Source organism: Leptidea sinapis, chromosome 4, assembly GCF_905404315.1.
Source record: "Leptidea sinapis chromosome 4, ilLepSina1.1, whole genome shotgun sequence".
In the NCBI taxonomy this organism is placed as follows: domain Eukaryota; kingdom Metazoa; phylum Arthropoda; class Insecta; order Lepidoptera; family Pieridae; genus Leptidea; species Leptidea sinapis.
The window spans coordinates 14,100,817-14,111,106 of NC_066268.1; the positions used below are offsets into that span (position 1 = coordinate 14,100,817).

Here is a 10,290-nt window from a genome sequence, read left to right on the forward strand (position 1 = left end):
ACCAGAGATTAGCGCGTTCAAACAAACAAACAAACAAACAAACACTGCAGGTTTATAATATTAGTATAGATTTACATTTTTTTACTTACTCATGTAGGGCATTGAGTATTTGACATTTGAGTACCCTTATTTTTTTATGGAATAGTAGGAAAATCTTATCGTAAATGATAATGTCAACTATTGATTTGTAGCTTATAATTACAGTCAAGTGAGATTATCATCTCCCAGGAATAAACACATAAAATCTCTGTAAATAGTTAAAATAAAAAAATCCTAGTAACTAACGTATTCAAGCTATTCATAGTAGTTACAAAAACACGTAACAACTTTCAAGATTCACATTTCATGTCACCTTTTTCAATTCTCCAATGTAGTTAGTATCCATTTATAATTATTCGAAGCACAGAACCGCACCTCGTATCAACTGATTAATTTAATTAAAAAAGCTAACTCTTTCGTTAGCATCGTCGCGGGACATCGAGTGGCGTGTTTACCGGGCTAAAAAATCTACGTAAGCCCGGTTTCACCATTTCCAATAAGCTAGGCAGTTAGCTAACCGAATAAGATTATTATTTATTTTAAACAATATCTACCACTAGTTAGTCGCAGAAAATTCAGTAAGTACTTAAACACCGTATTTATAATAGTAATAAACATAAGTGTTTTCATATAACGTAAAAGTGAGAATCTGAGGCGCGCACACATACTAATGAGACACGCGTACTGATGAAATAACAAAAGCAAATTCTATTATGAATAACAACGAAAAAATTTAAAATAGCCCATCTTTTTGATTTGCTGTAGTGAAAACAGTGTAATGTTGTGCAGTAAACAGTCAAAGTACGACAATATTATATTAAGCTATTACAGAACAGTCAAAAATTCTTCTGTACACTATGTCATACATGAACTTAGAACAATCTAATTATATATTTAATGAAAACGAAAGGATTTTGGACCTAGTCCTGACCACTCTTCAAAATTCTACCGAATCCTCTGTTGATCCCTTGCTGAACGTTGTTCCCCATCACCCGGCCTTGGAAATATTTTGCCATATACAGAAATTAAATCCAATGCCCCATATTCGTACTCGCAAAAGAAATTTCTTTAAGGCAGACTATCAAACTATAAATACTGTAGTCAAACAGGTTGAATGGAAGTCACTCTTAACACCACTGCCATGCGATGAGGCTGTAAGTGTGTTTTACACGGAAATAAACAATATCGTTGATACATACGTGCCCTTGATGAAGCCTAAATCACATAAATACCCCATTTGGTTCAGTAGAGGGTTAATACGCACTCTCAGACGAAAACAAAAGCTGTGGGGTCGTTGGAAAACCTATAAAAATCCTCGTGATTATCAAGAGTTTTCTCTGTTAAGAGCGCGAGTGAAAATGCTTCTTAAGATATGTCATAATCGGTATATTGAATGTGTTGAAGATTCCCTAAAAAGCAACATAAAACATTTTTGGAAATATACTTCCTCGCTAAAGCAATCTAACTCAGGGTATCCACATATCATGAAGTACGGAAATACTTTGTCTAGTGACCCAAACGCCATTGTTGAAATGTTTTCACAGTACTTTCAATCAGTTTTCGAGTCTTCAGCAAACGAGGTTCTCTCTGATTCCAGTGCTGTTGGTGAGAGTATCGTCAATGACTCGCATGTTCTAATTAGTCACGTATGCATCTCCCAGGCGGAAATAAGCAGAGAACTGCGTACACTCGACCGCAATAAAGGCCCTGGACCAGATAATATCAGTCCAATATTTCTTAAACACACACACGAGTCAATTTGTGTGCCACTAGAAATTATTTTTAACAAGTGCCTGTCAACAGGCTGTTTCCCCAGACTCTGGAAATCGGCCTACATTACACCAATTTTTAAATCTGGAGCAAGAAATGACATAGAAAACTATCGTCCCATTTCTATCCTCTCTACAATTCCCAATGCACTAGAAAGGCTATTGCACCGTCATGTCCTCTCCAGCTTAAAAAATGTTATTATTGATCAACAACACGGTTTTGTTGCCGGCAGATCAACTCTCACCAATCTTCTCGTATTTACCAACTTCATTTTCACCGGCTTAGATTGTAAAACACAAATAGACACTATATACACAGACTTCCAGAAGGCTTTCGACAAGGTTGACCATGTATTACTCTTACAGAAGCTTTCTTTCAGTGGCATTAAAGGTAACCTCTTGAGGTGGTTTGCGGCCTATCTGCAGGACCGCATTCAGTCGGTAATTGTTAATGGATATCGTTCCTCTCCAGTTCGCGTGACATCCGGTGTACCGCAGGGCTCTATTCTTGGACCCTTGCTCTTCACTATTTTTATCAATGACATATCTCAGTGCTTTTCACATTGTCATTATTTACTTTACGTTGACGATTTAAAGCTGTACAAAACAGTTACTTGTCCATCTGACGCTGTCCGTATTCAGGAGGATCTTAACAGACTTGATGCATACTGCAAACGTAATAAACTATACTTGGCATACAAAAAGTGTAAACATATCGTGTTCACCAGAAATAAAAATATTATCACGACTCATTTTCAGCTCTACAATCAACAGCTGACGTCAGTTTCTACCATCAAAGATCTGGGTATTCATTTAGACCGCACACTAACCCTCGGCACCCATATAGACCATATTCTATGTCAGCGCCGCACTATAACAGACTGTGTAACTTTAAAGAAAATATGTACTGGTGAGCTGACATCTTCTGAGCTCCTCAGTCTCGTAGGCTTTCACGTCCCAGCCAGGTCTCTCCGCACATGCATTACTTTTGAGCTATCGTCCCCAAGAACAAACATTGGGTTTCGCGCGCCATTACACAGAATGTGTAAATCTTACAACAACAGTTTTCTCGACATCGACATATTTTCGTGCTCCCCTGCTGTGTTCAGACACAGTTTAGAATTAAAATCAAAATCGTTCTTATCGTTGCCCCAAGTTTAGTTTTAATTAATTTCATTTGTCTACATCTTTTAAATTAGTTACTTCTGTGAATGTTTGCATTTTGTGACTGTATACCTTTGATTTTTCTTTTTGTTATTATTGTATTCGTGAAACATGTGTTAGGACGCATCTACATTTATATTTTGTATCTCTTTCCTATATTGTTCAGTTCTTGTGATGTGTTTGTTATGTTTCCTTGCAATAATAAATAAATAAATAAGCTTAAAGACCATAAGAATATAGTGTTTTTTTCCAGATAGCCTAGATTTAGTTGTCTGCGGCACCAAAACAACTGTACTTTTTTAGGCCATAGAGTATAGACTTTTTCAAAGACTCAATATAGTATGTACTTATTACTGATCGTGGCTATATAAATGACATAAAATTAGAGAAGTAGACTAACGGCCGTTTCCAATAACGTAGCTCTAGTTACGGATACATTGCTATTACCGTTTCATGACAAGATCTTATCTATCCATAGTTATGTCCAATACAGTTATTCTATTCTATTCTTTTTAGTGGCTTCTGTGGAAAGGGCACCACAACTCGCCAATGTCACGTTTCAATAGACCACCAAGCTCAGAGTGTGTCATTTGATCGGTGTTAACGAATTTACAAGTGATTATGGTAATGATCGGTACCCAGATTCAAAACAGATTTATTTTATTATTATACCTGAAACAAATATACATGCTGTTAGATTATAATGGACAAACACTGAGTATTACTTATATAAAACATTTATTGTGTTAGTTATAACTTAATACGAGTATTATTTTGTTTAATATATTTACATAAAATATTTACAAAACGAGTGAAAACGGTGGTGAGGAGGCATTTCATGGAGGTAGGGCGGGGGATTTCAGGATGTATAAAATTGTACAGGGAAGACTGCATTAAAGGACAATTAAAGAACAAATGTTCTAAATTTCCCTCATCAAGTCCACAGTCAAATAGAGAGTGGTCTCTAATTCTTAGTTTGGCTAGGAATACTGGATTGCAAGAGTGGATTAAGCGTAACCGGCAAACTGTTGTTTTATTGGGGAATCTAAATTTCGAGAACCATGGTTTTAAAGGGATTACAGGTTGTATATCACCATAAAAGACGCCTTTAGAAGTTTTGGAAATCTGCCAGATGTTGGACCAACTCTCAAACAAATTTGTTTTCAAGGTGGTGCACAAGTCATGGGAGAAGATTTGAGAATGTTGTTGGGAACCTGTATGAGCAGCTGACCTGGCACAAGCATCAGCATTTTCATTATCCAGTATACCTGGTATCCATGCTAGAACTATGTTGATGCTGAGATCATAGCACTCTTTCAAGTTTTCTCTTATCTTGAGTATAATTGGAATCCTAATTTTTGAGCGAAATGGATTTGAGAGGATGGATTGAAGGCAGCTTTTGGAGTCCGACAGTATAATAGAATTTTTCAGGCCATGGGACTTAATAAATAAAATAGCTACATGTATGGCAATTGCTTCCCCCGTAAACACCGAAGTGACAGTTGGACAGCTATAACTTAATACAATTCTTGTAGAGGGGATCCATACTGCAACACCAACTGGGCTCATGTGTGATTGTGTGTGCATCAGTGAAAATCTTATGCCAATTTAGGAAATCTGTATGCATCACATGAGAAAAAGTTTTGTTAGCTTCTATGGTGGACTTATTAATGCCGAGATCTAAAATTACTGAGGGTTGGAAGGTAAGTGCACTGAATGGTATTGAGAATAGGGGTAATTTCGAAAGTTGGAAAAAGGGGTTAAAGAGGTTAGAATACAATAGGTAACTATGGGCAAGACATGATCTCTTAACTTGAGAAATTTGGTTATTGTTGTATAAACCAACTAATTGATCTAATTTTTGCAGCAGAGGGTGATCACGGAATTCCGCTAATTTAAAAAACAGTTTATTAGCGAGGAACTGTCGACGGAGCGAAAGGGGAGGTTCTACACACTCGACCTGCATAGCGTTAAAAGGGCTAGATTTCATAGCTCCTAATATAATGCGCAAACATTTTGCCTGTAATTTATCTAACTTATCTAAACCTGCCTTATTGCCTGGAATCAACAGTAATGTACCATAATCCACGTAGCTACGAATTATGGTTGTAAAGTTTTGTAAAGCAATCTTTGGGTGAGGGGGTGAGCTCCCCACCAAACGCCAGATAATGAGCGAAGGATGTTAATATTTTTTTTTACACTTTTGGGAGATGTAGTTAAAGTGCTTTACTCCTGTTCATTTTTGATCTAACCAGACACCCAAGAACTTAACATTATCGACAACAGGAACTTCTGTATTGTAAATTTTTACTTTGATTACAGGGAGGCGTCTTTTGTTGGTGAATAGAACTACCCTACTTTTGGACGGTGATAGTGTTAGCCCATGTTGCAAGAGGTATGATGATAGATATTCTAGAGCATGACTCAAACGATTAGAAGAATCCTGTATAGACTTATCAGAAGTATATAGAACAATATCATCTGCATATTGCAAGAATTGGCAAAAGGGGTTAACTGTGCTAGAAATATCAGAAGTATACAGGTTGTATAGTATAGGACTGAGATCAGAACCTTAAGGTAAACCTTTCCAAACTGATTTAGAAGGTAGGTGCGAGGATGGGCCTTTAATGGTAATTGTTCGCTCCATTAGCATATTGCATATGGATCGAGTACGCTTCACTTGAATACTCAGCTGAATGAGTTTGCTCCTGAGCAGAGGAAGAGCCACGTAATCATATGCGGATTCTACATCTAGAAAAACTGTGAAAAGAGTTTTTTTTGGAAAAGTGCTAATCTAATATCAGTGGTAAGGATACCCAAGCTTTCTAATGAGCTCTTCCCCTTTCTGAATCCATACTGGGAATCAGAAATGAGGTTATTGTATTCAACAAACCACTCAAGTCGATGTTTGATCATATGTTCACATATTTTTGCAAGAGCAGATGATAGGGCAATTGGTCTATAACTGGTGGCTTTAGATGGACTCTGACCTGGTTTAAGTAAGGGGATAATAACTTGATTTTTCCAAGATGGAGGTATGGCACCAACATCAAAAAGGTTGTTGATAATTTTGAGGTAGTATTCTTGTGATCTGATAGAAGATTGTTTAAGGAAAGAATAGGGGATGCCATCAGCCCCGGGAGAAGTGTCAACTAAACCATCCAATGCCAGAAAAAGTTCTGAAAAAGAGAAGGGGGAGTCTAAACTATGAGTTGATGATAGAGGGCTTGGAGGTGAAGGCAGATAGTCTTCATTTGGAACTGAAGGGGGTGACAACCTATCTGCAAAGGATTCAAGCCATACAGATGGATCCACACTTGAGTCATGCTCCAAAGAATAGTAAGAGAGAGGCTCTTTTTAATTTGTTTCCATACAATTGTAGGTGGTCAATGAGGAGATAAGCTCTGGCAAAAATTAAACCAACCTTGTTTTTTTCTTTTTGGCAAATAAATTAGTGGCCTTAGCAGCAGCTTTTTTATAATTAATAAAGTTGGACAAAGTCATGCTTCTGTTATGTTTTTTCTGCTAATCTTCTATCCTTAGCAGCCTTGGTGCATTCTGAATCCCACCAAGGAGTAGAAATTTTATTATTGGATGGTTTTTTTAAAGGAAAATTTTGGTCAGCACAAAATATCATGACCTCTGCTAATTTATTATAATTTTCTACAGCATTTGAATGCTTAGGATCAGGAAAGCTTAAAATTTTTTCATCAAGGCAAGTGGAAAATTGCTGCCAATTTGCATTTGATAATATATATTTGAGAGAAGGGGAAAAATTTTGAGCAGGGATCACTTTATCAGGTAATGAAATCATAATAGGATCATTATCACTGCCATTAGAAATTTGTAGGATGTTCCAAGAAATAAGAGAAGCAAGACAAGGGGAACATAGGGTAATGTCAACTGCACTTTTTGGATTTTGAGAAGGAGCAACCCTGCGGGTTGGACTGCCATCATTTGATATGCAGAGATTACATTCATCAAAAAGATCAAGAAGAGAAAGAGAAAAATAATCAGTTGCGCTAGCGCCCCAAGACATGTGATGTGCATTAAAACCCCCCATTAAAATCACAGGAGAGAGAATATACGAGATTAAATGGAGAATGTCTGCAATCATAGTTGAGTGAGGATGAGGGATATATATAGAGACCATGGAGATGTTCAAAACTTTTGCAGCAACAATATTTATACCGGGATGTTGCTTTGGAAGGATTATTGGGGAAAAGGGAAGGGTGCGTCTTATAGATAAGACGCAGCCTGCGCCAACACCCTCTGCTCGATCATCTCTTAGACATGCATAGCCCGTGACCCTGATCCAGGGGCCAGCCATATCTCAGATATGGCAATGGCAGAAAGAAGGTATTTATTTATAAGATATATAAGGCTTGGTTTCCTAGGACGTACGCTTCTGGTGTTCTATTTCAGAATGGACACTGGGGCCATGATTATTACAGAGGGATAAGATGTGAGATAGTGGGTGGGCAACGTTGGTCGGTATGTTTAGAGTATAGATTTGTCTACCTCTAGTGAACCAAATGATTTGAGTATTCTTTAGTGTTAATTCCGCCAATATTTGTCTTTAAACAATTCGACACGTGTTTCGCCTCTACATGAGGCATTCTCAGGACCTGTTGTCTCGCCAAAATCTGGCACAAGACTACCTCCAGTGAATTAAACTAAGGATAGATAGGTTATTGTAAACGGCCGTAAGACTCATTATTCGTTCGACCACAATAGTAGATACTATGGTGGGCTGTTGTCACGGTTTTTTAACAAGTAGAAAGTTCATAGATGATGCAAACATTTAATACGAAATATTTACACAGTTGCTGCATAAATGTTGTTTCTTATTGTATATAACGACCAAAATCACCACGGTTCCATGGTGTAATGGTTAGCACTCTGGACTTTGAATCCAGCGATCCGAGTTCAAATCTCGGTGGAACCTGTTATTTTAATCTATATTTTTAATTCGGGTTACAGAGTATAAATTGTATTTTCTGCGGCTTTTAATTTTTTATTCCGTCTTTACTGTTGCATCCCTTAATGATAGATGAAATATAGTATTAAACTAACATAGAATCGAAGATATGATCTGGTCGGTACATAGTTGACCTTCCACGCGGTTTAATGCCTTCCACTTTAACCTGGACGACAAGCCGTTCCGTAGATGCGTAGACTGACTGTAAAGCGAGTTAGTGGGATTGCATTAACATATTATATTTTTAAACTGCTTAAAATTGTTAAAGTTGTACTTCTTATGACGCGTTGGATGAGACACACTAACTATTTTGGAGTGTATAGTGTCTATATTATTATTATTCAAATATTTATAAATGTTTAACACGCATGTTTTATATTATTGTGGATAAAAAACAAAATCAAACTTATTATGTATCTAAATATTTTATTTTTAATTATAATAAATGGACGTGAATGATAATGCATTATAAATATTTGTGACTAAGTTATTTATCAATTATAAACATTTGCTTTTATTTTTTTCAATTTTATTTTCTTATAGATAATCTAAAGTTAACTGAAGGTGGGTGAAACTCGCCCTAACCCTTCCGATTCCATGTCCGATCGTTATCACCTGTAGGTACACGTCGCGCCATACATTAACTGTGAATTATTATTTCTGATTAATAAATTGTACGTCCCACAAGACTGGGCTGGGAAGTACGGGCACGTTCGCGTCAATTATGAAATTTGATGCTTTTTCATTAAACTTTACGGGGCCCAGGAGACCCTAGGCACGGCCTTAGTGGGTTAGTGGTGGGTTCTGGCTTGACATATTAAGGGTTAGGTTAAAGGAGTGTCTGTTTGATTGTGGCATTTCCACTGTGTTTTATATGATACGAATTCTATACATAAGAATTTTAATATGCCGTATAAGATTTTTGTTTTCAATAACAATGATTTCGCAATATTTCTTTCAGTATCTATCGTTCAATAATGAATTTCAACAATAATGAAGAATGAACCATATTACTAAAACTCCGCTGTCCATCCGTCCTTGAACATTCCAAAATGGCAGGTACGCAAATTTAAAAAAAATACAAAGGCATTCAAAAAGTACATAGTGTATATGTCTCTTAAGATGACACAGGAGCGTTCCTGTGGTTATACGACTCGCATTTTTTTATCTCCTCTTTTTTTCCTCCTTTTTTTTGACTCCCTATTTTTTTTCTATATGTAGGATCTCTTCTATCAAGATGGTTGAATGGATTTGAATAGCGACGGTCACAAAATGTTCATATGTTTTTCTCATTTATTTCAGGCACCATTGTTATCGCCTTGCATAAATTATGCTTTGAATGCCCTTCAAAAGTCACAATTGTATTAGCAACACAAATTTTCAATACAATTTATATATTCACACTCAAACGTCTAAAGTTTCATATAAACCGATTTTTCAGTCAGAAATCTAAATAACTTATTCATCAACTCATAAAAAACAGAACCTTTCCTACAATGAAAGACAAAAAATACCCTTACAATATGTATTACGTAATAAATAAAAAACATACGCCTTCCTGTAGATTTGTGACAAGTCGCTTTTATTAAAAACCATCCTACCTATTTAAGCCATTGCTGTGCAAAATCATACCACTATGAGGCGTGGTAGGTTTGATACATTGTTAAGTTGACTTTATGTTACCCAATATTTAAATACCAGTGGCAGGCTCCTTTGCACAGGAAGCCGTCTAGATTATGGGTACCACAACGGCGCCTATTTCTCCCGTGAAGCAGTAATGTGTAAACATTACTATGTTTCCGACGTCGTTGCTCGTGAAATTACTGGGCAAATTAACGTCTTATGTCTTTCGGTGACGAGCGCAATTATTGTGGTGCCGCTCAGAATTTTTGGGTTTTTCGAGAAATCCTGAGCGGCACTGCATTGTTATGGGTAGGGCGTATCAATTACCATCAGCTGAACGTCCTGCTCGTCTCGTCCCTTATTTTCATAAAAAAATAGTAACGCTTAATGATATATAACACTGGAGCAGACGGCTGAACAGCGGCCAGCACGTCCACCACTTTTGTCTGTCCCAACAAGAAGTGCCTAATAGTTCAGAGCAATTCCTAACAGTTACAACTTACAATACGAATATAGATACAACTTAATAATTCGAAACTACCAACTTCATCACAAAGTGATGTCACTAAGATAATACATATTTACAATTACTTTTAAAAAACAGTCGTCAACAAAGGATGACTACAAGACTCGCTCAATGGTCAGAGACTAAGCCATTGAATCATTTATATTTCACAGCCCTTAGTTTTAAAGTATAGTTGTAATATCCACAGT

General features: G+C 36.8%; 1 non-coding gene across 1 annotated transcript; it reads left to right on the forward strand.

The window, feature by feature from the left end:
• The first annotated feature begins 7,848 nt into the window (after positions 1 to 7,848).
• On the forward strand, positions 7,849 to 7,920 carry Trnaq-uug (transfer RNA glutamine (anticodon UUG)). The gene has a single exon. It is a non-coding gene; the product is annotated as a tRNA-Gln (tRNA).
• Positions 7,921 to 10,290: the final 2,370 nt, after the last annotated feature.